This window comes from Ranitomeya imitator, chromosome 4 (assembly GCF_032444005.1).
Source record: "Ranitomeya imitator isolate aRanImi1 chromosome 4, aRanImi1.pri, whole genome shotgun sequence".
Classification (NCBI taxonomy): Eukaryota; Metazoa; Chordata; class Amphibia; order Anura; family Dendrobatidae; genus Ranitomeya; species Ranitomeya imitator.
This window is the reverse complement of record NC_091285.1, coordinates 383,551,940-383,579,586: the sequence shown is the minus strand read 5'-3', so window position 1 is coordinate 383,579,586 and position 27,647 is coordinate 383,551,940. Positions and strand designations below refer to the sequence as shown.

Here is a 27,647-nt window from a genome sequence, read left to right as displayed (position 1 = left end):
GTCGAGACCTGAATCCCATAGATCACCTGTGGAGAGATCTAAAAATGGCAGTTTGGAGAAGGCACCCTTCAAATATCAGGGACCTGGAGCAGTTTGCCACAGAAGAATGGTCTAAAATTCCAGCAGAGCATTGTAAGAAACTCATTGATGGTTACCGGAAGCGGTTGGTCGCAGTTATTTTGGCTAAAGGTTGTGCAACCAAGTATTAGGCTGAGGGTGCCAATACTTTTGTCTGGCCCATTTTTGGAGTTTTGTGTGACATGATCAATGTTTTGCTTTTTGCTTCATTCTCTTTTGTGTTTTTTCATTTAAGACAAATTAAGATAATAATACCAAATAATTTGTGTTTGCAATCATTTTCAGGAAGAAACTGAGTATTATCTGACAGAATTGCAGGGGTGTCAATACTTTTGGCCATGACTGTATATTGCCCAGTCACGTAGTATATTGCCCAGTCACATAGTAAATTGCCCAGCCACGTAGTATATTGCACAGCCACGTAGTATGTTGCACAACCACGTAGTATGTTGCACAGCCACGTAGTATATAGCCCAGGCACGTAGTATATTGCCCAGTCACGTAGTATATTGCCCAGCCACGTAGTATATTGCCCAGCCACGTAGTATATTGCCCAGTCACGTAGTATCTGCCCAGTCACGTAGTATATTTCCCAGCCGCGTAGTATATTTCCCAGCCGCGTAGTATATTGCCCAGCCACGTAGTATATTGCACAGCAACATAGTATACAGCACAGAGCCACGTAGTAAACAGACTTAAAATAAACATATACTCACCTTCCGAAGGCCACTTGAAGTCCTGGCTCTGTGTACGGTGCACGCAGCAGCTTCCGGTCCCAGGCTTGGTATGAGCGCAGGACCTGTGATGACGTCGCGGTAACATGACCGTGACGTCATGGCAGGTCCTTCTCGCATAGCATCCTTGGCACCGGAACCTGCCGCTTGCACTGCCGAGGACAGTGGGCGACTTCGGAGGGTGAGAATAACCTTTTTTTATTATTATTTGTAACATTAGATCTTTTTACGATTGATGCTGCATACACAGCATCAATAGTAAAAAGTTGGTCACACAGAGTTAATAGCTGCGTTACCGGAGTGCGTTACACCGTGCTCTGGTAACCCTGGAATTAACCCTGTGTGAGGGCTGACTGGAGGGGAGTATGGAGCGGGCACTGACTGCGGGGAGGAAGGAGCGGCCATTTTGCCGCCTGACTATGCCCGTCGCTGATTGGTTGTGGCAATGGTTGTGGGTGTTTTGCCACGACCAATCAGCGACTTGGATTTCCATGACAGACAGAGGCCGCGACCAATGAATATCCGTGACCGACAGAAAGACACACAGAAAGACAGACAGACGGAAGTGACCCTTGGACAATTATATAGTAGAATAGATGGTGGCCCGATTCTAACGCATTGGGTATTCTAGAATATGCATGTCCACGTAGTATATTGCCCAGCCACATAGTATATTGCCCAGTCACGTAGTATATTGCCCAGCCACGTAGTATATTGCCCAGCCACGTAGTATTGCCCAGCCACGTAGTATATTGCCCAGTCACGTAGCATATTGCCCAGCCACGTAGTATATTGCCCAGTCACGTAGCATATTGCCCAGCCACGTAGTATATTGCCCAGCCACGTAGTATATTGCCCAGTCACGTAGTATATTGCCCAGCCATGTAGCATATTGCCCAGCCACGTAGCATATTGCCCAGCCACGTAGTATATTGCCCAGCCACATAGTATATTGCCCAGCCACGTAGTATATTGCCCAGTCACGTAGCATATTGCCCAGTCGCGTAGCATATTCCCAGCCACGTAGTATATTGCCCAGCTACGTAGCATATTGCACAGCCACGTAGAATATTGCACAGCCACGTAGTATATTGCACAGCCACGTAGTATATTGGCCAGCCACGTAGTATATTGCCCAGCCACGTAGTATATTGCCCAGCCACGTAGTATATTTCCCAGCCGCGTAGTATATTTCCCAGCCGCGTAGTATATTGCCCAGCCACGTAGTATATTGCACAGCGACATAGTATACAGCACAGAGCCACGTAGTAAACAGACTTAAAATAAAAAAGAAACATATACTCACCTTCCGAAGGCCCCTTGAAGTCCTGGCCCTGTGTGCGGTGCATGCGGCAGCTTCTGGTCCCAGGGTTGGTATGAGCGCAGGACCTGTGATGACGTCGCGGTCACATGACCATGACGTCATGGCAAGTCCTTCTCGCAGGACCTGTGATGATGTCGCGGTCACATGGCCAAATTTTGCATAGACACACTACTGACATTAGTAGTGTGGAATATGCAAAAAAATGGGGAGAAGACATGGTTTACTGTATGTAAACCAGGTCTCAAATCATGTCGGGTTTTAGGAAGGAGAAAGCAGAAGCCGGCAATTAAATTACCGGCTTTCTGCTATAATAGTGTTCTTAAGCTGCCTCTGCACTGAAAGCCTCGCTGCCGAGAGGAAATTAACTGTACTCCTCCCAGCAGCCGTGGGCTTTCAGTCAGAGGTGTGGCCTCAATCACCACTCAGTACACGGTGAGCAGCGACTGACAGCAGGCTGTACAATGATAAACTGTACAGCAGGGTGTTCGAGTGCTGTGGCATAGTTACAGTGATCTCTATGTACTGAGTGGAGACTGAAGCCTCCATGACTGAAAACCAGAGGCTGCCGGGAGGAATACAGTTCTTTTCCTCCTGGCAGCTCGGCATTAAGTGCTGTAGCCACACAGCTTTAACCTGTAGATAAACCTATATCATGGATGATACCAAACAAATTGTTACATTTTTCACAAAAAATACATAAATATGCAATGTGCTATAAGTGATGTATGGTCCTATATTTGGTACAACATCCTTGAAGAGCAATTTGGTAAGAACAGTTTGGTGGGACGGTATTATGAGGGAACTCTTCCAGGTCACTTCTCCTTTTGGCTGCATTGCTGTTATTCGTGTAAATGTATTACAGTCTCACATGACGTATGAATTTCTAAAAGTTTCAATTCATAACTCTTGCTTGCAGCTCATTTACAAAACTAACTGGACACACTTTTCCCAAAGTGGCCAAGTGGCATAAAATTGGAAAAAGTTGCAAATTGTTATTAAAAAAAAATGGCATGTCTAAATGTGAGAGTTTTTGATTCCAGAAAACTGATGCAAAAGCCTTTATACACATTTTCCTTTTTAATAGCAGAACCATGAAGCACTGAGGTAATTAGTGATGAAGAGCTAATACCATTAGCTCTCCCTACACGCCCAACAGGCGCTAGCCAACCAGGATTGCTCCAAGCAGGGATTAGTACGAAAAAACGGAGCATAGACATCCATAACACCATAGTTATTAAAAAGGTATAACGTTTATTAAATAATTCTATCAGAAGTAACATCAAAATAACACCAATATTAGCATCAGAAAAACATATCTGATGCTGATAGTGCAGTAAGTGCTGTAAGCACTCCGCACATACAGAGAGGTACTAAAAAGGAGACATGGTGGTAGCCAAAACTCGAGGAGGGATAGACACTGTCTCACATATCTCATATATCTTTGTATCATCCCTTACACTAGCACTATTGAATCATATACCATTACATTCAGGGTCCCACCTGTCTCTCCTTACTATAAATAGCACAAGAGCATGGTGCCTATAGTGCACCGTATATTGGATCCGACTTACCCATAGTGATTTTGCTAGAAAAGGTGTCCCCTCCTGGTCTGGCTCCCCATTTTCCTTTTTGTTGTGTTTCTAATACCTAGACATGTGAATGTATTAGACTAGTTACATGCGAGTGCCTTTTACTTTCACCAATTTCCTTTTTTCCCTAAACATACATGCAAGTTACTTATTTATTTTGTTACAACAGTGTAACGCTTTACATAACTTAGTTTGTGTCTGACCAATGCATATCTAAAATAGATATAAAGGTAAAAAGTGCAAAGGTAAAGGAACGACTTTCCTCTCCATCCAGAGCCAAGTGCTGGTAGTAATAAAAATGATGAGGCTGATAATGCTTTACAACATTACATAATTACATGTCTCTGTAACTTCTAAACACATTGCTGACTTTATCCTTATTCTGCGCTTCTCACATAAAGGTTTTTATGAGCAAACAGAGGAAAACAAGAGTGAACCTATAGGAGAATGCAATTTCTACCTAATGAAAGTCTTTTTTAAAGTGTGCTACACTGCCCTCTTCTGGTAAAGAATTCATACATTCGCTTCTATGTACAGTCATGGCCAAAAGTATTGACACCCCTGCAATTCTGTCAGATAATACTCATTTTCTTCCTGAAAATGATTGCAAACACAAACTGTTTGGTATTATTATCTTCATTTAATTTGTCTTAAATGAAAAAAACACAAAAAGAATTGTCCTAAAGCCAAATTGGATATAATTCCACACCAAACATAAAAAAGGGGGTGGACAAAAGTATTGGCACTGTTCGAAAAATCATGTGATGCTTCTCTAATTTGTTTAATTAACAGCACCTGTAACTTACCTGCTCTGTCCTGTGTCCTTGTGTGTACCACATTGAGCATGGAGAAAAGAAAGAAGACCAAAGAACTGTCTGAGGACTTGAGAAACCAAATTGTGAGGAAGCATGCGCAATCTCAAGGCTACAAGTCCATCTCCAAAGACCTGAATGTCCCTGTGTCTACCGTGAGCAGTGTCATCAAGAAGTTTAAAGCCCATGGCACTGTGGCTAACCTCCCTAGATGTGGATGGAAAACAAAAATTGACAAGAGATTTCAATGCAAGATTGTGCGGATGTTGGATAAAGAACCTCGACTAACATCCAAACAAGTTCAAGCTGCCCTGCAGTCAAAGGGTACAACAGTGTCAACCCCTACTATCCGTCGGCATCTGAATGAAAAGGGACTGTATGGTAGCAGACCCAGGAAGACCCCACTTCTTACCCCGAGCAGTGGCGTAGGAAGGGTGGTGCGGGGGGACGGGCCACCCCGGGCGGCACAATGCGGGGGGCGGGCATCTAGCCCTGCTGGCACAAGCATCTTTTCAGTCAGTGCAGGGCCAGGCAGTGCAGGCACATCGGGGTTAACAACGCAGCCAGCGTGACATTGTTTGTGGGCGGAGAGTTCTCCTGCTCTGCTCTCCCGCCCGCCCCTCCCTGACTGCTGAACTTATCAGGACAGGCAGATTCCGGAGGAGCTCCTTGCCGCCCTGAGTGAGTGCGATGTATCCCTGTATTCTGACAGTCTGGGTGACCTGGGGCGGCCACAGCTGATATACTGTATATTATATACTTCAGCAGCCGCCCAGGCCCCCAGCACCTGTCCTGTATATGTATATACTGTATCTATACAGCCTGTATGACAGTATATATAATATATATACAGGACAGGTGCTGGGGGCCTGGGCTGGGCGGCTGTTGAAATATATACACTGCACAGCACCATCACTCCCCTGTATATATACACTGCACAGTACCAATGCCCTGTATATATACACTGCACAGTACCACTGCCCTGTATATATACACTGCACAGTACCACTCCTCCTGTATATATACACTGCACTGTACCACTCCCCTGTATATATACACTGCACAGTACCACTGCCCTGTATATATACACTGCACAGTACCACTGCCCTGTATATATACACTGCACAGTACCACTGCCCTGTATATATACACTGCACAGTACCTCTCCCCTGTATATATACACTGCATAGTACCACTGCCCTGTATATATACACTGCACAGTACCGCTCCTCCTGTCCTGTATATATACACCGCACAGTACCACTCCTCCTGTCCTGTATATATACACTGCAGAATTTACAATAGCTATCACTCATGTAAGAAGTGAATTATGGCATTGGACTATACCTAGATTTCTCTGCCGTATCTGGGCATCATGAATCGTGGTATGTGTTAAAGGGGGGGGGGGACCCACTGAGACTCTTTTGCCCGGGGCCCTCAAAAACCTGGAGCCGGCCCTGGGGGTGGGTCACCGGGCCGCGGCCGGCGCTGCAGCTGTTTAACGCTATTGACGTGCGGGCCCGCGTCCGCACGTCAATAGTTAACAGCCGCCAGCCAATCTGAGGCTGGCAGCAGACGTCAGTCCCAGTGTGCATGTCGCCGGCGTCTGACATCATTGTCAGTCGCCGGCGAGTGCACGTTTCAGCTGCGTGGAGAGAGCAGGAGCGCGGTCAGGTAAGCAGAACTTGTTTTTTTTTTGCAGTCCCGATCATGTGATGGTAACATTCACCGGCGAAACAATTAAAGTTCTACATCTGAGGTCTTATTCCTGCTGGGGGGGGGGGGGGGCGCCAAGCTCGGGACCAGCCCTGGGCGGCAAAAGCTCTAGCTACGCCTCTGACCCCGAGACATAAAAAAGCCAGGCTGGAGTTTGCCAAAACTTACCTGAAAAAGCCTAAAACGTTTTGGAAGAATGTTCTCTGGTCAGATGAGACAAAAGTAGAGCTTTTTGGGCAAAGGCATCAACATAGACTTTACAGGAGAAAAAAAGAGGCATTCAAAGAAAAGATGCTCCCTGATGTTTTGGGGTTGCTTTGCTGCCTCTGGCACTGGACTGCTTGACTGTGTGCATGGCATTATGAAGTCTGAAGACTACTAACAAATTTTGCAGCATAATGTAGGCTCCAGTGTGAGAAAGCTGGGTCTCCCTCAGAGGTCATGGGTCTTCCAGCAGGACAATGACCCAAAACACACTTCAAAAAGCACTAGAAAATGGTTTGAGAGAAAGCATTGGAAACTTCTAAGGTGGCCAGCAATGAGTCCAGACCTGAATCCCTTAGAACACCTGTGGAGAGATCTAAAAATGGCGGTTTGGAGAAGGCACCCTTCAAATATCAGGGACCTGGAGCAGTTTGCCAAAGAAGAATGGTCTAAAATTCCAGCAGAGCATTGTAAGAAACTCATTGATGGTTACCGGAAGCGGTTGGTCGCAGTTATTTTGGCTAAAGGTTGTGCAACCAAGTATTAGGTTGAGGGTGCCAATCCTTTTCTCTGGCCCCTTTTTGGAGTTTTGTGTGAAATGATCAATGTTTTGCTTTTTGCTTCATTCTCTTTTGTATTTTTTCATTTAAGACAAATTAAATGAAGATAATAACACCAAATAATTTGTGCTTGCAATCATTTTCAGGAAGAAACTGAGTATTATCCGACAGAATTGCAGGGGTGTCAATACTTTTGGCCATGACTGTAAATGCTGTATTACAACTTCAATAAACCTCAAAATTTGGGAAAACATTTTTGTCTTTTTAAAGTGTTTTTTTTTTTAATGAAAAATACTATTTTAGCCAGTAAACCATTTAAGTGACTAGAAAGTCTGTACAATTCCTGTTGCTTGTAATCCCAACATATTCTGATGCAGAGTACACAGTTCTGTCCCAAATGGGGCTCACAATAGTCTCAAACACTAGAGCCAACATATTAAAAGGAGTTTGTCCACTAAGGAGCAACCCCTTCTTAATCTCTTCAGTGATTCAACCAAAAACAATTGTGATGGGTGTAATTAAGCTAAAAAAAATAGAAAACCAACCCTTAAAATTTAACTTTTAATGCAATAGGATTAAAAAAAAATTCCCTAGAAAAATTCTTAATTCTTAACAAATGCAAATCGCACCTCCCAAAGGTTTAGATCAAGGGAATATGCCCTAATAAGCTGATAGCTGCCTGCCTGAAAGTGTTGGCACCCTAAAATTCGATGTGGTGCCCCCACTCAACGTTGCACTGACAGCCTCCTATAAGAGGTAGTGCAAGTATAGGCGTGGAGCTCTATTGTTTACATATGCACTTTACTGAACATTTGGCTATGCATTAGAGGTGAAGATAACCATCCTGATCTTGAAAGGGTTTATATAGTTACTTTACCATATGTCCAAAAACCCTTCAGTATTATAAAATAGTCTAGAGACTATCAGCAAGATCATAGATATTTTGTTTCATTTGTGTGCATGTTGGGTAACATTGGTACGGGTTTAGTAATAGGGGCCTGCAGGGATTTCAAGGGACAGCCGACGTTGAGTGGGGGTGCCATATCGAATTTTAGGTTGCCAACCTCCGCTGTCAGGCAGGCTATCGGCTTATTAGGGCATTTATAGGGGCAGCGTGAGGACTGTATTATTACACTGTGCATTATTCCCTGGTAATATTCCCTTGATCTAAACCTTTAGGAGGTGCGAGTTGCATTTGTTAAGAATTTTTCTAGGGAATTTTTTTTTTTAATCCTATTGCATTAAAAGTGAAATTTCAAGGGTTGTTTTTCTTTTAGGTTTTTAATCTCTTCAGTGCCCTATGTAAAGCAAAAACAATAGATACTCTCCTCCATTCTAGTGATGTCAGCACCGCTATTTACATTACTGTGTCATTTGACCACTGCAGACAATCAGTGGCAAATGACGAGCTGCAGTCTTTAAAATTTTGCCACAGTGGACATCTAGACTGAGGGAATAATGACGAGCTACATCTAATAAGCGGCCGATTAGTTGTACCGCATTAATATTCCATCAGATAAGACATCTGCTCTGATGAAATAGTAAAGGCTGATTGGCTGCAGAATAGTGGTACCGCCACCACTGGAACAGCGCCGCTTGGGGAGACGAGTGTCCATTGTTTTTATTTTACATGAAGTGATTAATAGGTTGTCCAGTATTGGAGAACCTCTTTAATGTTTTTTTTAACTCTGGGTGAGGCCACCTAGAGAAACACGGGGAGAACATGTAAAAGCTCCATGCAGATGTTGTCCTTGCTTGGGTTCAAGCTCAAGACCCCAGTACTAAAAGGCAACGATGAGAAAAAAAATAGATGGTGTCTACACAGCAATTCTTCGTAATTACACTAAACTAAGTCACCAGTAAATTATTACAGATTTTTAGCTCTTGGTCTATTAAAGACAAGTAATGAATATCTGAAAAGCTTCAGAATGTGATGCCGCTGTAGATAAACCTGATTGTATCTCGGCACAGGGTGCTGTATATACAGCCCTGGGATACCATATGTTTAGCAACTCACATTATGAACTCATTAGGCTGACATACAGTGGTGGCAACTCCTCCTAGAACAACCCAAGGATTTAAACAGCAATTAGTGGTCCCAGCTGTCTGACTCCCAGTGATTAGACTTTTAAGGCAAAATATAAGACTCCTTTTAACCCCTTCACCCCCAATTCTGACCACTGTCCCTTTATGAGGTTATAACTCTGGAACGCTTCAACGGATCCCAGTGATTCTGACATTTTCTCGTGACATATTGTACTTCATGACAATGGTAAAAATTCTTTGATAGTACCTGCGTTTATTTGTGGAAAAAAACGGAAACTTGGCGAAAATTATGAAAATTTCGCAATTTTCCAACTTTGAATTTTTATGCAATTAAATCACAGAGATATGTTGCACAAAATACTTAATAAGTAATATTTCCCACATATCTACTTTACATCAGCACAATTTTGGAACCAAATTTTTTTTTTTGTTAGGGAGTTATAAGGGTTAAAAGTTGACCAGCAATTTCTCATTTCTACAACACCATTTTTTTTAGGGACCACATCTCATTTGAAGTCATTTTGAGGGGTCTATATGATAGAAAATACCCAAGTGTGACACCATTCTTAAAAATACACCCCTCAAGGTGCTCAAAACCATATTCAAGAAGTTTATTAACCCTTCTGGTGCTTCACAGGAATTTTTTGAATGTTTAAATAAAAATGAACATTTAACTTTTTTTCACAAAAAATTTAATTCAGCTCCAATTTGTTTTATTTTACCAAGGGTAACAGGAGAAAATGGACCCCAAACATTGTTGTACAATTTGTCCTGAGTACGCCGATACCCCACATGTGGGGGTAAACCACTGTTTGGGCGGATGGGAGAGCTCGGAAGGGAAGGAGCGCCGTTTGACTTTTCAATGCAAAATTAACAGGAATTGAGATGGGACGCCATGTTGCGTTTGGAGAGCCACTGATGTGCCTAAACATTGAAACCCCCCACAAGTGACACCATTTTGGAAAGTAGACCCCCTAAGGAACTTATCTAGAGGTGTGGTGAGCACTTTGACCCACCAAGTGCTTCACAGAAGTTTATAATGCAGAGCCGTAAAAATAAAACAAAAATTTTTTCCCACAAAAATTATTTTTTTAGCCCCCAGTTTTGTATTTTCCCGAGGGTAACAAGAGAAATTGGACCCCAAAATTTGTTGCCCAATTTGTCCTGAGTGCGATGATACACCATATTTGGGGGGAACCACTGTTTGGGCGCATGGGAGGGCTCGGAAGGGAAGGAGTGCCATTTGAATGCAGACTTAGATGGAATGGTCTGCAGGTGTCACATTGCGTTTGCAGAGCCCCTAATGTACCTAAACAGTAGAAACCCCCCACAAGTGACACCATTTTGGAAAGTAGACCCCCTAAGGAACTCATCTAGATGTGTTGTGAGAGCTTTGAACCCCCAAGTGTTTCACTACAATTTATAACGCAGAGCCGTGAAAATAAAAAATCTTTTTTTTTCCCCACAAAAATAATTTTGTAGCCCCCAGTTTTGTATTTTCCCAAGGGTAACAGGAGAAATTGAACCCCAAAAGTTGTTGTCCTATTTGTCCTGAGTACGCTGATACCCCATATGTTGGGGTAAACCCCTGTTTGGGCACATGGGAGAGCTCGGAAGGGAAGAAGCACTGTTTTACTTTTTCAACGCAGAATTGCCTGGAATTGAGATCGGATGCCATGTCGCGTTTGGAGAGCCCCTGATGTGCCTAAACAGTGGAATCCCCCCAATTATAACTGAAACCCTAATCCAAACACACCCCTAACCCTAATCTCAACAGTAACCCTAACCACACCTCTAACCCTGACACACCCCTAACCCAAATCCCAACCCTATTCCCAACTGTAAATGTAATCTAAACCCTAACTGTAACTTTAGCCCCAACCCTAACCCTAACTTTAGCCCCAACCCAAACTGTAGCCCTAGCCCTAACCCTAGCCCTAACCCTAGCCCTAATGGGAAAATGGAAATAAAAACATTTTTTTAATTTTTCCCTAACTAAGGGGGTGATGAAGGGGGGTTTGATTTACTTTTATAGCGGGTTTTTTAGCAGATTTTTATGATTGGCAGCCGTCACACACTGAAAGACGCTTTTTATTGCAAAAAATATTTTTTGCGTTACCACATTTTGAGAGCTATAATTTTTCCATATTATGGTCCACAGAGTCATGTGAGGTCTAGTTGACATGGATTAAAGTTCACTCAACCTCTGTCCTGTGTCCTTGTGTGTACCACATTGAGCATGGAGAAAAGAAAGAAGACCAAAGAACTGTCTGAGGACTTGAGAAACCAAATTGTGAGGAAGCATGCGCAATCTCAAGGCTACAAGTCCATCTCCAAAGACCTGAATGTCCCTGTGTCTACCATGAGCAGTGTCATCAAGAAGTTTAAAGCCCATGGCACTGTGGCTAACCTCCCTAGATGTGGATGGAAAACAAAAATTGACAAGAGATTTCAATGCAAGATTGTGCGGATGTTGGATAAAGAACCTCGACTAAGGGTACCATCACACGTTTTTATTGGTAACATTTTCGGGCACGTGACATTTTTTGATCGCTTTTTATTACGATTTTTGTGAGGCAGAATGACCAAAAACCAGCTATTCATGAATTTCTTTTGGGGGAGGCATTTATACCGTTCCGCGTTTGGTAAAATTGATAAAGCAGTTTTATTCTTCGGGTCAGTACGATTACAGCGACACCTCATTTATATCATTTTTTTATGTTTTGGCGCATTTATACGATAAAAACTATTTTATAGAAAAAATAATTATTTTTGCATCGCTTTATTCTCGGGACTATAACTTTTTTATTTTTTGCTGATGATGCTGTATGGCAGGTCGTTTTTTGCGGGACAAGATGATGTTTTCAGCGGTACCATGGTAATTTATATCTGTCTTTTTGATCGCGTGTTATTCCACTTTATGTTCAGCAGTATGATAATAAAGCGTTGTTTTTGCCTCGTTTTTATTTTTTTTTCTTACGGTGTTTACTGAAGGGGTTAACTAGTGGGCCAGTTTTATAGGTCGGGCCGTTACGGACGCGGCGATACTAAATATGTGTACTTTTATTGTTTTGGTTTTTTTTTTTAGATAAAGAAATGTATTTATGGGAATACAATATATATTTTTTTTCATTATTTAGGAATATTTTTTTTAATTTTTTTTTACACATTTGGAAAAATTTTTTTTTACTTTGTCCCGGGGAGGGGACTGTTATGAATAGGTAATTCAGAACCACAATGGACCTTGAAGTTCAGAGCACACAACGTGACCTGAGAATAACCAAAAAACATATGACGAGCTCTGAGACGTGGGAACTCTGCTGACCGCAATCCCTAAACCTATCACACCACACTAGAGGTAGCCGTGGATTGCGCCTAACGCTCCCTATGCAACTCGGCACAGCCTGAGAAACTAGCTAGCCCTGAAGATAGAAAAATAAGCCTACCTTGCCTCAGAGAAATTCTCCAAAGGAAAAGGCAGCCCCCCACATATGACTGTGAGTAAAGATGAAAATACAAACACAGAGATGAAATAGATTTAGCAAAGTGAGGCCCGACTTACTGAATAGACCGAGGATAGGAAAGATAGCTTTGCGGTCAACACAAAAACCTACAAACAACCACGCAGAGGGGCAAAAAGACCCTCCGCACCGACTAACGGTACGGAGGTGCTCCCTCTGCGTCTCAGAGCTTCCAGCAAGCAAGAAAAACCAATAAAGCAAGCTGGACAGAAAATATAGCAAACAAAAGTAACACAAGCAGAACTTAGCTTATGCTGAGCAGACAGGCCACAGGAACGATCCAGGAGGAAGCAAGACCAATACTAGAACATTGACTGGAGGCCAGGATCAAAGCACTAGGTGGAGTTAAATAGAGCAGCACCTAACGACTTAACCTCATCACCTGAGGAAGGAAACTCAGAAGCCGCAGTACCACTCACATCCACCAACGGAAGCCCATAGACAGAATCAGCCGAAGTACCACTTGTGACCACAGGAGGGAGCTCGACCACAGAATTCACAACAGTACCCCCCCTTGAGGAGGGGTCACCGAACCCTCACCAGAGCCCCCAGGCCGACCAGGATGAGCCATATGAAAGGCACGAACAAGATCGGCAGCATGGACATCAGAGGCAAAGACCCAGGAATTATCTTCCTGACCATAACCCTTCCACTTAACCAGATACTGGAGTTTCCGTCTTGAAACACGAGAATCCAAAATCTTCTCCACTACGTACTCCAACTCCCCCTCCACCAAAACCGGGGCAGGAGGATCAACAGATGGAACCATAGGTGCCACGTATCTCCGCAACAATGACCTATGGAATACGTTATGGATGGAAAAAGAATCTGGAAGGGTCAAACGAAAAGACACAGGATTAAGAACCTCAGAAATCCTATACGGACCAATGAAACGAGGCTTAAACTTAGGAGAGGAAACCTTCATAGGAATATAACGAGATGACAACCAAACCAAATCCCCAACACGAAGTCGGGGACCCACACAGCGTCTGCGATTAGCGAAACGTTGAGCCTTCTCCTGGGACAAGGTCAAATTGTCCACTACATGAGTCCAAATCCGCTGCAACCTGTCCACCACAGTATCCACACCAGGACAGTCCGAAGACTCAACCTGCCCTGAAGAGAAACGAGGATGGAACCCAGAATTGCAGAAAAACGGCGAAACCAAGGTAGCCGAAATGGCCCGATTATTAAGGGCGAACTCAGCCAACGGCAAAAAGGACACCCAATCATCCTGATCAGCAGAAACAAAACATCTCAGATATGTTTCCAAGGTCTGATTGGTTCGTTCAGTCTGGCCATTTGTCTGAGGATGGAAAGCCGAGGAAAAAGACAAATCAATGCCCATCCTAGCACAAAAGGCTCGCCAAAACCTCGAAACAAACTGGGAACCTCTGTCAGAAACGATGTTCTCTGGAATGCCAAGTAAACGAACCACATGCTGGAAGAACAATGGCACCAAATCAGAGGAGGAAGGTAATTTAGACAAGGGTACCAAATGGATCATCTTAGAGAAGCGATCACAAACTACCCAAATGACCGACATTTTTTGAGAGACGGGGAGATCCGAAATAAAATCCATAGAGATATGTGTCCAAGGCCTCTTCGGGACCGGCAAGGGAAAAAGCAACCCACTGGCACGAGAACAGCAGGGCTTAGCCCGAGCACAAATCCCACAGGACTGCACAAAAGAACGCACATCCCGCGACAGAGACGGCCACCAAAAGGATCTAGCCACTAAATCTCTGGTACCAAAGATTCCAGGATGACCAGCCAACACCGAACAATGAACCTCAGAGATAACTTTATTCGTCCACCTATCAGGGACAAACAGTTTCTCCGCTGGGCAACGATCAGGTTTATTAGCCTGAAATTTTTGCAGCACCCGCCGCAAATCAGGGGAGATGGCAGACACAATTGCTCCCTTTTTGAGAATACCCGCCGGCTCAGGCAAACCCGGAGAGTCGGGCAGAAAACTCCTAGACAGGGCATCCGCCTTCACATTTTTAGAGCCAGGAAGGTACGAAACCACAAAGTCAAAACGGGAGAAAAACAGCGACCAACGAGCCTGTCTAGGATTCAACCGTTTGGCAGACTCGAGATAAGTCAAGTTCTTGTGATCAGTCAAGACAACCACGCGATGCTTAGCTCCTTCAAGCCAATGACGCCACTCCTCGAATGCCCACTTCATGGCCAGCAACTCTCGATTGCCAACATCATAATTTCGCTCAGCAGGCGAAAACTTCCTGGAAAAGAAGGCGCATGGCTTCATCACCGAGCAATCAGAACCTCTTTGCGACAAAACAGCCCCCGCTCCAATTTCAGAAGCATCAACCTCGACCTGGAACGGAAGCGAAACATCTGGTTGACACAACACAGGGGCAGAAGAAAAACGACGCTTTAACTCTTGAAAAGCTTCCACAGCAGCAGAAGACCAATTGACCACATCAGCACCCTTCTTGGTCAAATCGGTCAATGGTTTAGCAATACTAGAAAAATTACAGATGAAGCGATGATAAAAATTAGCAAAACCAAGGAACTTTTGCAGACTCTTCAGAGATGTCGGCTGAGTCCAATCATAAATGGCCTGGACCTTAACAGGGTCCATCTCGATAGTAGAAGGGGAAAAAATGAACCCCAAAAATGAAACCTTCTGAACACCAAAGAGACACTTTGATCCCTTCACAAACAAAGAATTAGCACGCAGGACCTGGAACACCATTCTGACCTGCTTCACATGAGACTCCCAATCATCCGAGAAGACCAAAATATCATCCAAGTATACAATCAGGAATTTATCCAGGTACTCTCAGAAGATGTCATGCATAAAGGACTGAAATACTGATGGAGCATTGGCAAGTCCGAATGGCATAACTAGGTACTCAAAATGGCCCTCGGGCGTATTAAATGCAGTTTTCCATTCATCGCCCCGTTTAATACGCACAAGATTATATGCACCACGAAGATCTATCTTGGTGAACCAACTAGCCCCCTTAATCCGAGCAAACAAATCAGATAGCAGCGGCAAGGGGTACTGAAATTTGACCGTGATTTTATTTAGAAGGCGGTAATCAATACAAGGTCTCAGCGAACCATCCTTCTTGGCCACAAAAAAGAACTCTGCTCCCAATGGCGATGACGACGGGCGAATATGACCCTTCTCCAAGGATTCTTTTACGTAACTCAGCATAGCGGCGTGCTCAGGTACAGATAAATTAAACAGTCGACCCTTAGGAAACTTACTACCAGGAATCAACTCGATAGCACAATTACAATCCCTATGCGGAGGTAGGGCATTGGACTTGGGCTCATCGAATACATCCCGGTAATCAGACAAGAACTCTGGGACCTCAGAAGGGGTGGATGATGAGATAGACAAAAATGGAACATCACCATGTACCCCCTGACAACCCCAGCTGGACACAGACATTGATTTCCAATCTAATACTGGGTTATGGACTTGTAGCCATGGCAACCCCAACATGACCACATCATGCAGATTTTGCAACAACAGAAAGCGAATATCCTCCTGGTGCGTAGGAGCCATGCACATGGTCAGCTGGGTCCAATACTGAGGCTTATTCTTGGCCAAAGGCGTAGCATCAATTCCTCTCAATGGAATAAGACACTGCAAGGGCTCCAAGACAAACCCACAGCGCCTAGCAAACTCCAAGTCCATCAAATTCAGGGCAGCGCCTGAATCCACAAATGCCATGACAGAATAGGAAGACAAAGAGCAGATCAAAGTAACGGACAAAAGAAATTTCGACTGTACCGTACCAATGGTGGCAGACTTAGCGAACCGCTTAGTGCGCTTAGGACAATCGGAGATAGCATGAGTGGAATCACCACAGTAGAAACACAGCCCATTCTGACGTCTGTGTTCTTGTCTTTCAGCTCTGGTCAAAGTCCAATCGCACTGCATAGGCTCAGGTTTATGCTCAGATAATACCGCCAAATGGTGCACAGATTTACGCTCACGCAAGCGTCGACCGATCTGAATGGCCAAAGACATAGACTCATTCAGACCAGCAGGCATAGGAAATCCCACCATGACATCCTTAAGGGCTTCAGAGAGACCCTTTCTGAAAATAGCTGCCAGCGCACATTCATTCCATTGAGTGAGCACGGACCACTTTCTAAACTTCTGACAATAAATCTCTATCTCATCCTGACCCTGACACAGAGCCAGTAAATTTTTCTCTGCCTGATCCACTGAATTAGGTTCATCGTACAGTAATCCGAGCGCCAGAAAAAACGCATCAATATTACATAATGCAGGATCTCCTGGCGCAAGGGAAAATGCCCAGTCTTGAGGGTCGCCACGTAATAAAGAAATAATGATCTTAACTTGTTGAACTGGGTCACCAGAGGAGCGAGGTTTCAACACCAGAAACAGTTTGCAATTATTTTTGAAACTCAGAAATTTAGCTCTATCTCCAGAAAACAAATCAGGAATAGGAATTCTTGGTTCTAACATAGAATTCTGAGCCACAAAGTCTTGAATATTTTGTTCTCTTGCAGTGAGATGATCCACACATGAAGACAGACCTCTAATGTCCATCACTACACCTGTGTCCTGAACCACCCAAATCTCTAGGGGGAAAAAAAGGCAAAACACAGTGCAAAGAAAAAAAAAATGGTCTCAGAACTTCTTTTTTCCCTCTATTGAGAAGCATAGTACTTTGGGCCTCCAGTACTGTTATGAATAGGTAATTCAGAACCACAATGGACCTTGAAGTTCAGAGCACACAACGTGACCTGAGAATAACCAAAAAACATAGGACGAGCTCTGAGATGTGGGAACTCTGCTGACCGCAATCCCTAAACCTATCACACCACACTAGAGGTAGCCGTGGATTGCGCCTAACGCTCCCTATGCAACTCGGCACAGCCTGAGAAACTAGCTAGCCCTGAAGATAGAAAAATAAGCCTACCTTGCCTCAGAGAAATTCTCCAAAGGAAAAGGCAGCCCCCCACATATAATGACTGTGAGTAAAGATGAAAATACAAACAGAGATGAAATAGATTTAGCAAAGTGAGGCCCGACTTACTGAATAGACCGAGGATAGGAAAGATAGCTTTGCGGTCAACACAAAAACCTACAAACAACCACGCAGAGGGGCAAAAAGACCCTCCGCACCGACTAACGGTACGGAGGTGCTCCCTCTGCGTCTCAGAGCTTCCAGCAAGCAAGAAGAACCAATAAAGCAAGCTGGACAGAAAATATAGCAAACAAAAGTAACACAAACAGAACTTAGCTTATGCTGAGCAGACAGGCCACAGGAACGATCCAGGAGGAAGCAAGACCAACACTAGAACATTGACTGGAGGCCAGGATCAAAGCACTAGGTGGAGTTAAATAGAGCAGCACCTAACGACTTAACCTCATCACCTGAGGAAGGAAACTCAGAAGCCGCAGTACCACTCACATCCACCAACGGAAGCCCATAGACAGAATCAGCCGAAGTACCACTGGTGACCACAGGAGGGAGCTCGACCACAGAATTCACAACAGGGGACATCACAGATCGATGATCTGACAGTTTGCATAGCACTCTGTCAGATCACCTATCTGACTTACAGTGCTGCAGGCTTCACAGTGCCTGCTCTGTGCAGGCTCTGTGAAGCCACTTCCCTCCCTGCAGGACCCGGATGCCGCGGCCATCTTGGATCCGGGCCTGGAGCAGGGAGGGAGGTATGCAGACCCTCGCAGCAACGCGATCACATCGCGTTGCTGCGGGGAGCTCAGGGAAGCCCGCAGGGAGCCCCCTCCCGGCGCGATGCTTCCCTGCACCGCCGACACATCGCGATCATCTTTGATCGCGGTGTGCCGGGGGTTAATGTGCCGGGGGCGGTCCGTGACCGCTCCTGGCACATAGTGCCGGATGTCAGCTGCGATAGGCAGCTGACACCCGGCCGCGATCGGCCGCGCTCCCCCCGTGAGCTCCGCCGATCGCGCTGGACGTACTATCCCGTCGGTGGTCATAGGGGCCCACCCCACCTCGACGGGATAGTATGTCCGATGTCAGAAAGGGGTTAAATCAGCAAAGACGTGATTCCTACAAAATATTACTTTTTGCAATGTCATGCTTCTGTACTTTAATGTTCCCACTCCACCGCTGGAGGTAAACTGCATACAGATAAAGGTACCGTTACACTAAACGACTTACCAACGATCACGACCAGCGATACGACCTCGCCGTGATCGTTAGTAAGTCGTTGTGTGGTCGCTGGGGAGCTGTCACACAGCTCTCTCCAGCGACGAACGACTTCGGCATCGTTGAAACTGTCTTCAACGATGCCGAAGTCCCCGGGTAACCAGGGTAAACATCAGGTTACTAAGTGCAGGGCCGTGCTTAGTAATCCGATATTTACCCTGATTACCATTGTAAAAGTTAAAAAAACAAAAACAGTACATACTCACATTATTATTATTATTTTATTATTATTTATTTATATAGCACCATTGATTCCATGGTGCTGTACATGAGAAGGGGTTACATACAAGTTACAAATATCACATACAGTAAACAAACTAACAGTGACGGACTGATACAGAGGGGCGAGGACCCTGCCCTTGCGGGCTTACATTCTACAGGATTATGGGGAAGGAGACAGTAGGTTGAGGGTTGCAGGAGCTCCGGTGTTGGTCAGGCGGTAGCTCCGGTGTTGGTCAGGCGGTAGCTCCGGTGTTGGTCAGGCGGTAGCTCCGGTGTTGGTCAGGCGGTAGCTCCGGTGTTGGTCAGGCGGTAGCTCCGGTGTTGGTCAGGCGGTAGCTCCGATGTTGGTCAGGCAGTAGCTCCGATGTTGGTCAGGCGGTAGCTCCGGTGTTGGTCAGGCGGTAGCTCCGGTGTTGGTCAGGCGGTAGCTCCGGTGTTGGTCGGGCGGTAGCTCCGGTGTTGGTCAGGCGGTAGCTCCGGTGTTGGTGAGGCAGCAGCGGTGTCAGTGCAGGCTGTAGGCTTTCCTGAAGAGATGAGTTTTCAGGTTCCGTCTGAAGGATCCGACTGTGGTTGATAGTCGGACGTGTTGGGGCAGAGATGTCTGTCACGTCCCCCGGCGTCAGCTTCCCGCACTGACTGTGTCAGCGCCGGCCGTAAAGCAGAGCACAGTGGGGGGCGCATGGCAGTGGAAGCTGCAGCAGTGCTGATGTCGCGGGACCAGGCCAGTAGGGTGGGGGGGTTGCCGCGTGCGTGCCTGGGGGGGCTCCCAGACCATCTGGAGATCCTGCTGGCCCTGAACAGGGGGAGCACCGAACAGGGGGAGTGGCCAGTGCTACTTAAGGAGGCCAGGGTGAACGCCATGTGCTTCTGAGCTCATATTCTAAGTATGGAGTCACCTGAGCAACAGATGCAGCAGTCACCAGAGCAGCAGCACCAGATGGAGAAGCTTAACGTATAGGTCACCCAGCGACGATGACAGTGTCACAGCTCGTGGTCTTAGGGGTGGCACTAGAGCCAGTCAGAAGAGTGGACTGGACGAATCTCCAGCCCATAAGGACGACCCTTCGTCTGAGAGAGGCCCCCAGGATTACGGTACCATTCATTTACACGTCACTGGTAAGTGATCTTCGTGACAGTTCGCTTGGTGATGTAGCTCTCCCCTTGTCTCTCCATGTTTTATTAAGGGAAGAAGTATACCTCTAATGCCAAACCCAGGGAGTGTGCGGTTTGCGGAGTTCTGCTACCAGTCCACTATGTAAAAAAATTATGCCAGCCTTGCATCCAGCAGATGGTGACAGAGTAGACTCCGAACTTTGCCTCCACATTGAGGGAAATGGTTAGAGCAGGGGTTCAGTAAGATCCCTTTCCCAAGAAATGCCCCTTAAAGAAAGATCATCCAGCTCTCCGGTGTCAAGGTCTGAGAGTGACTCTGGAGAGATCATTTCAGAATCATCTCCTTCATCCTCTCATTGTCAGAGGCCCGAACAGGCCATTCCTGCCTTCCGCTTGAGCAAATGGACCATCTAGTGAAAGCAGTTAATAACACAATGGGTATTGTAGAGCCCCATCTGGAAAAGTCCATGTAGGATGTGATGTTCAGGGGTCTGGATCTGAAGGTTCGCAGGCCCTTCCCACTTAATGATAAAATCCGTGCAGTGATTACCCGTGAATGGAAGAAGCCTAAAAGAAAAGGGTCTCTGCCTCCAGCTTTTAAGAGGAGGTTCTCGTTTGAGGAATCAGCCTCGTCTTCATGGACTAAGGCCCCAAAGCTGGTCACAGCAATGGCTAAAGGTACCTTCACACATAACGATTTCGTTAACGATATCGTTGCAACGTCACGCTTTTTGTGACGTAGCAACGATATCGTTAACAAAATCGTTATGTGTGACAGCGACCAACGATCAGGCCCCTGCTGGGAGATCGTTGGTCGCTGGGGAATGATCAGGACCTTTTTTTCGTCGCTGATCACCCACTGTCATCGCTGGATCGGCGTGTGTGACGCTGATCCAGCGATGTGTTCACTGGTAACCAGGGTAAATATCGGGTTGTCTGTCACGTCCCCCCGGCGTCAGCTTCCCTGCACTGACGGTCAGCGCCAGCCGTTAAGCAGAGCACAGCGGTGACATCACCACTGTGCTCTGCTTTATGGCAGGCGCTGACACAGTCAGTGCGGGAAGCTGATGGCGGGGGACGTGACAGACATCGGAATGTGAGTATGTACTGTTTTTTTTGTTTTTACTTTTACAATGGTAACCAGGGTAAATATCGGGTTACTAAGCGCGGCCCTGCACTTAGTAACCTGATGTTTACCCGGGGACTTCGGCATCTTTGAAGACACTTTCAACGATGCCGAAGTCGTTCCCCTGATCGTTGGTCGCTGGAGAGAGCTGTCTGTGTGACAGCTCCCCAGCGACCACACAACGACTTACCAACGATCACGGCCAGGTTGTATCGCTGGTCGTGATCGTTTAGTGTAACGGTACCTTTAGGCTTTCAGGAAGGCTTCACTGCCGTTTGAAGACATAGGAAGTTTAAAGGACCCATTGGACAAAAAGGCAGAGGTTTTTCTGAAGGGCTCCTGGGAAACATTGGCAGGGTCCCTTAGACCAGCAGTGGCGGCTACCTGCACTGCTAGGTCATTAATGGTCTGGTTAGACCGGATGGAGGAACAGCTTAGGGAGGGAGCTTCGAGAGACAGTATTCCATCTTCCCTTCCCATGATTCAGGGGCGGCGGCCTTTCTATCAGACGCTTTGGCAGACTCAGGCTAGCAGCAAGAACTGTGGCCCTTTCTACTGCTTCACACAGGGCACAATAGCTAAAATGCTGGCCGGGGGATATTCAGGCCAGGTCTAAGTTGTGCAGTATCTCTTGTGAAGGAGGACATCTGTTTTTGCTAGTATTGGATGAACTCTTGGAGAGCGCAGGGGACAGCAAGAAAAGGTTCCCTAGTCTAGCGGGTCCTTCATACAGGCGTGACTCCAGTAGAAGATGGTCCAGCCGTAGGAGATCTTCTAGAGATAATGCTAAATGAAACAGCAAAAAGAGAGGTAGAGGCTATATGTTCGTCTCCTCCCGAGATCTCAGGAAACTGCCTCAATGACTGCCGGCCCAGATGGGGGGAGGCTCTCAGCTTTCTACCCAACCTGGTCATAGATTTTGGACAGTGTGTGGATACAGGGTGTCATCAGCACAGGTCTTAAGTCTGAGTTCCTGAAAGTGCTTCATGACAGCTTTAAATTGACTCCCACTCGTTCTTCACCAGCAGAACAACAGGCGGAGTCGGAGGTCCTGGGACTATGGCAGAAAGCAGTCCTGATAGATGTTCCTGCATCAGGAGGTGAAGGGTTCTATTCACCCCTCTTCCTGATTGAGAAACCAGACGGTTCCTTTCGGACCTTTGTTAACCTGAGGGTCTGAATAAATTCTCATTGGTCCGATTACTTTAAGATGGAGTCAGTGAGGTCAGAAATAAAACTGCTCTTTAAGGATTCGTTCGGCCTTGCCTTTGCTCATCAGGTATTCACTAAAGTAGTCACAGAGGTGATGGCACATCTCCATGAGCAGGACATACTGGTGGTCCCCTATCTGGACGACTTTCTAATCGTTGGCCGCTCACTCCAGCACAGCAAGACTCAATTGGAGGCAGTAATATCGGTTTTAGAAAAATTGGGATGGCTTATTAATTTTAAAAAGTCATGGTTGCAGCCCCTTAGGGTGCACGAGTTTCTTGGTCTCGTCCTGGACTCCGGGGTGCAGGAGTGTCATTTACCACAGTCAAAGGTAGTTGGTATTCAGCGACAGGTGCAGAGGGCTATAAATAATCCATCCATGTTCCTTAGGGAATTCGATCTGGGTCTTTGATGGAGGTGACGGATCGTATTTTTCAGATGGCTGAAACTCATCTTCTGTCATTAACATCCCTGCACAGTAAAAGGAAAAGAGAACATCAGAGACGACTTTTTAAGCCACTACGAGCTCAGGCAGGGGGCAGCAGGTGAATATAGCAAGTGTCGGGGGCCTGAGAGGTGAGTATGTGATTTTTTTATTTTTTTAACCACAGCAACAGCATATGGGGCAAATATCTGTATGGAGCATCTTATGGGGTCATGTGCAACGTTATATGGGGCAATTATCTGTGTAGAGCATCTTATCGGGCCATGTGCAGCATTATATGGGGCAAATATCTGTATGAAGCATCTTATGGGGCCATAATCCGAATTTGTTCAGCATTATATGGGGCAATTATCTGTATGGAGCATCTTATGGGGCCATATGCAGCACTATATGGGGCAATTATCTGTATAGAGTATCTTATGGGGCCATGTGCAGCATTATATGGGCAAATATCTGTATGGGGCCATGTGCAGCATTATATGGGGTAAATATCTCTGGAGCATCTTATGGGGCCATAATCCACATTTGTGGAGCATTATACGGGGCAAATGTGTCTATGGAGCATCTTATGGGGCCATAATCAGCATATGTGCAGCATTATATGGGGCATATTTTAATATGGAGCATCTTATAGAGCCCATTTACCAGTAGCTGCTGCATTTTCCACCCTAGGCTTATACTCGAGTCATTAAGTTTTCCCATTTTATGTGGCAAAATTAGGGGGGTTGGCTTATACTTGGGTCGGCTTATACTTGAGTATATACGGTATACAGTAATGGCCAAAAGTTTTGAGAATGACACCAAAATTATATTTTCACATGATCTGCTGCCCTCTGGTTTTTATTAGTGTTTGTCTGATGTTTATATCACATACAGAAATATAATTGCAATCATATTATGAGTACCAATAGGTTATATTGACAGTTAGAATGAGTTAATGCAGCAAGTCAATATTTGCAGTGTTGACCGTTCTTCAAGACCTCTGCAATTCTCCCTGGCATGCTCTCAATCAACTTCTGGACCAAATCCTGACTGCAAGCAGTGCATTCTTGCATAATCAATGCTTGCATTTTGCCAGAATTTGTTGTTTTTTGTTTGTCCACCCGTCTCTTGATGATTCTCAATGGGATTAAGATATGGGGAGTTTCCAGGCCATGGACCCAAAATCTCTATGTTTTGTTCCATGAGCCATTTAGTTATCACCTTTGCTTTATGGCAAGGTGCTCCATCATGCTGGAAAAGGCATTGTTGGGCGCCAAACTGCTCTTGGACGGTTGGGAGAAGTTGCTCTTGGAGGACATTCTGGTACCATTCTTTATTCATGGCTGTGTTTTTAGGAAAGACTGTGAGTGAGCCGATTCCCTTGGCTGAGAAGCAACCCTACACATGAATGGTTTCAGGATGCTTTACAGTTGGCATGAGACAAGACTGGTGGTATCGCTCACCTCTTCTTCTCCGAATAAGCTGTTTTCCAGATGTCTCAAAAAATCGAAAAGGGGATTCATCAGAGAAAATGACTTTGCCCCAGTCCTCAGCAGTCCACTCCCTGTACCTTTTGCAGAATATCAGTCGGTCCCTGATGTTTTTTCTGGAGAGAAGTGGCTTCTTTGCTGCCCTCCTTGAAACCAGGCCTTGCTCAAAGAGTCTCCGCCTCACAGTGCGTGCAGAAGCACTCACACCAGCCTGCTGCCATTCCTGAGCAAGCTCGGCACTGCTGGTAGTCCGATCCCGCAGCTGAAACAGTATTAACATACGGTCCTGGCGCTTGCTGGTCTTTCTTGGGCGCCTTGGAGCCTTTTTGACAACAATGGAAGCTCTCTCCTTGAAGTTCTTGATGATGCGATAGATTGTTGACTGGGGTGCAATCTTTGTAGCTGCGATACTCTTCCCTGTTAGGTCATTTTTGTGCAGTGCAATGATGGCTGCACGTATTTATTTAGAGATAACCATGGTTAACTGAAGAGAAACAATGATACCAAGCACCAGCCTCCTTTTAAAGTGTTCAGTGATGTCATTCTTACTTAATCATGACTGACTGATCGCCAGCCCTGTCCTTATCAACACCCACACCTGTCTTAATGGATCAATCACTAAAACGATGTTAGCTGCTCTTTTTAAGGCAGGACTGCAATGATGTTGAAATGTGTTTTGGGGGTTAAAGTTCATTTTCTGGGCAAATATTGACTTTGCAAGTACAGTAATTGCTGTTAAGCTGATCACTCTGACATTCAGGAGTATATGCAAATTGCCATTAGAAAAAATGAAGCAGTAGACTTTGGAAAAATTAATATTTGTCTCATTCTCAAAATTTTTGTCCATGACTGTACTATCTTCGACCTGATTGTGCAGATGTGGGGGTCCCCGGACATAGATCTGTTTGCCAACAGGGGAACTGGAAGGTGCAGCAGTTTTGTTCTTTAAACCCCAGAGAAGATCCATATGCTGTGGATGCCTTACTGATCCCAAGGGACTTTAGGCTTGCATATGCCTTCCTCCTGATAGCCCTGATACCACTAGTTCTAAGGAAGATACGGGAAGACAGGGCATCTATAATTCTGAAAGCTCCATTCTGGTCCAGAAGGCCATGGTTTCCCTGGCTAAGAAAGATGTCTGTCACCGACCCTTGGGTTCTCCCGCAGCTCCCAGATATCCTCTCACAGGGTCCAAGCTTCCATCCACAAGTGTCCAGTCTACATCTGACGGTGTGGAGTTTGAGAGGCCACTGCTGAGGGAGAAGGGGTTTTCCCGGGGCTTAAGGTACCTTCACACATAACGATATCGTTAACGATATTGTTGCTTTTTGTGACGTAGCAACGATATCGTTAAGGAAATCGTTCTGTGTGACAGCGACCAACGATCAGGCCCCTGCTGGGAGATCGTTGGTCGCTGAGGAAAGTCCAGAACTTTATTCGTCGCTGGGCTCCCTGCAGACATCGCTGGATCGGTGTGTGTGACACCGATCCAGCGAAGTCTTCACTGGTAACCAGGGTAAACATCGGGTTACTAAGCGCAGGGCCGCGCTTAGTAACCCAATGTTTACCCTGGTTACCAGCGTAAAAGTAAAAAAAAAAAACCACTACATACTTACCTACCGCTGTCTGTCCCCGGCGCTGTGCTTCTCTGCACTCCTCCTGCACTGGCTGTGAGCGTCGGTCAGCCGGAAAGCAGAGCGGTGACGTCACCGCTCTGCTTTCCGGCCGCTGTGCTCAGCCAGTGCAGGAGGAGTGCAGAGAAGCACAGCGCCGGGGACAGACAGCGGTAGGTAAGTATGTAGTGGTTGTTTTTTTTTTACTTTTACGCTGGTAACCAGGGTAAACATCGGGTTACTAAGCGCGGCCCTGCGCTTAGTAACCCGATGTTTACCCTGGTTACAGGGGACCTCGGGATCGTTGGTCGCTGGAGAGCTGTCTGTGTGACAGCTCTCCAGCGACCAAACAGCAACGCTGCAGCGATCGACATCGTTGTCGGTATCGCTGCAGCGTCGCTGAGTGTGAAGGTACCTTTAGTAGATACTTTACTAAAAAGTAGGAAAGCATCCACGACTAGGATTTACGCCAGAATCTGGAGAAAGTTCCTGTCAGTCTCTGGGGCGGAGATTGGGAGAAAACTCCTTATTTGTGTCCTTTGAAGGGGTTAGGAAAGGGCGTAGAGTACCGAGGCAATTTCTTTGCCATACACAGCGAGTGGCACTGCAGTTCCAAAGGGCTTAAAGGCGCACTCCACCTGAGCCGTTCCAACATCCTGGGTGGAGAGTTCGGAAATATCGATTGAGGACATATGTAAGGCGGCTATGTGGTCCTCCCCATCCACGTTCTTCAAACATTATAGATTGGATTTTGGGTGGTTCTTCTGATCTCACATTTGGGAGAAGGGTGTTTGAAGCAGTAGTCCCTCCCTAGGTTCTTTACATCTCTGTAATTCTCTTGTGGTGCTGTAATGGGAGACCGAATAAATGCTTAGCTACTTACCGGTAGCGGTGATTTTCAGATACCATGACAGCACCCTTATATTCTCTCCCTTCTGGGGCTTGAAGCTTCTACACGTGTGAAAATTGTATTTTGTTTAAAATGTTGTATATTTTGCTACTAACCTGGGAGGTCCTCTCATGCTCTGTATTGATTGCAGGAGAGAGGTGCCACCCTTTTATGACTGTAGGTTTTCTGTCCCTGAAGGGCAGATTCCCTTTCTCATGGTGCTGTCATGGTATCCGAAAAACACTGCTACTGGTAAGTAGCTAAGCATTTCTCTTTAGCAGCGGGCACGGGAGTAGAGTAAGCCGCAGCCGCCAGCTCCTGCCTCCTGTGACCCGCTGCTGCTCTCCCACCTCCTCACCACAGCCAGACAGGTACATCCGGACTATAAGACATCTCCCCCCTCCCATTTTCCTCCTCATTTTTGGAGTACAAAAGTTCGGCTTAGTTTGAAAAATATGGTATTATACACTTGTAAATATATTATATATCATATTCTATAATATGATATATATTCTCTCATAGAATTAAATATTAATCTGTTCAGCTTCTCCTGCTCTGTGACACGCTCATTGATTGAACTGAATTTCTGTGGTAACAGGCCTTCCTAAAGCCTCCAAAATACTACAATGTTGATTATACAGGAGTTTATTTAATGGATTGCTATAACTTTCCTTTTTTTTTCTTCCTTGTAGTACCTGTGGTCACTTCAAATGGGAACGAGATGGCATGCTTAACCTTCGTCCGGCTGAG

The 27,647-nt window shown here is 45.7% G+C and overlaps 1 long non-coding RNA gene across 1 annotated transcript; it reads left to right on the top strand.

The window, feature by feature from the left end:
• On the top strand, positions 1 to 27,647 carry LOC138676204 (uncharacterized). Its single transcript, XR_011320763.1, has 2 exons — positions 1 to 132; positions 27,590 to 27,647. It is a non-coding gene; the product is annotated as an uncharacterized lncRNA (long non-coding RNA).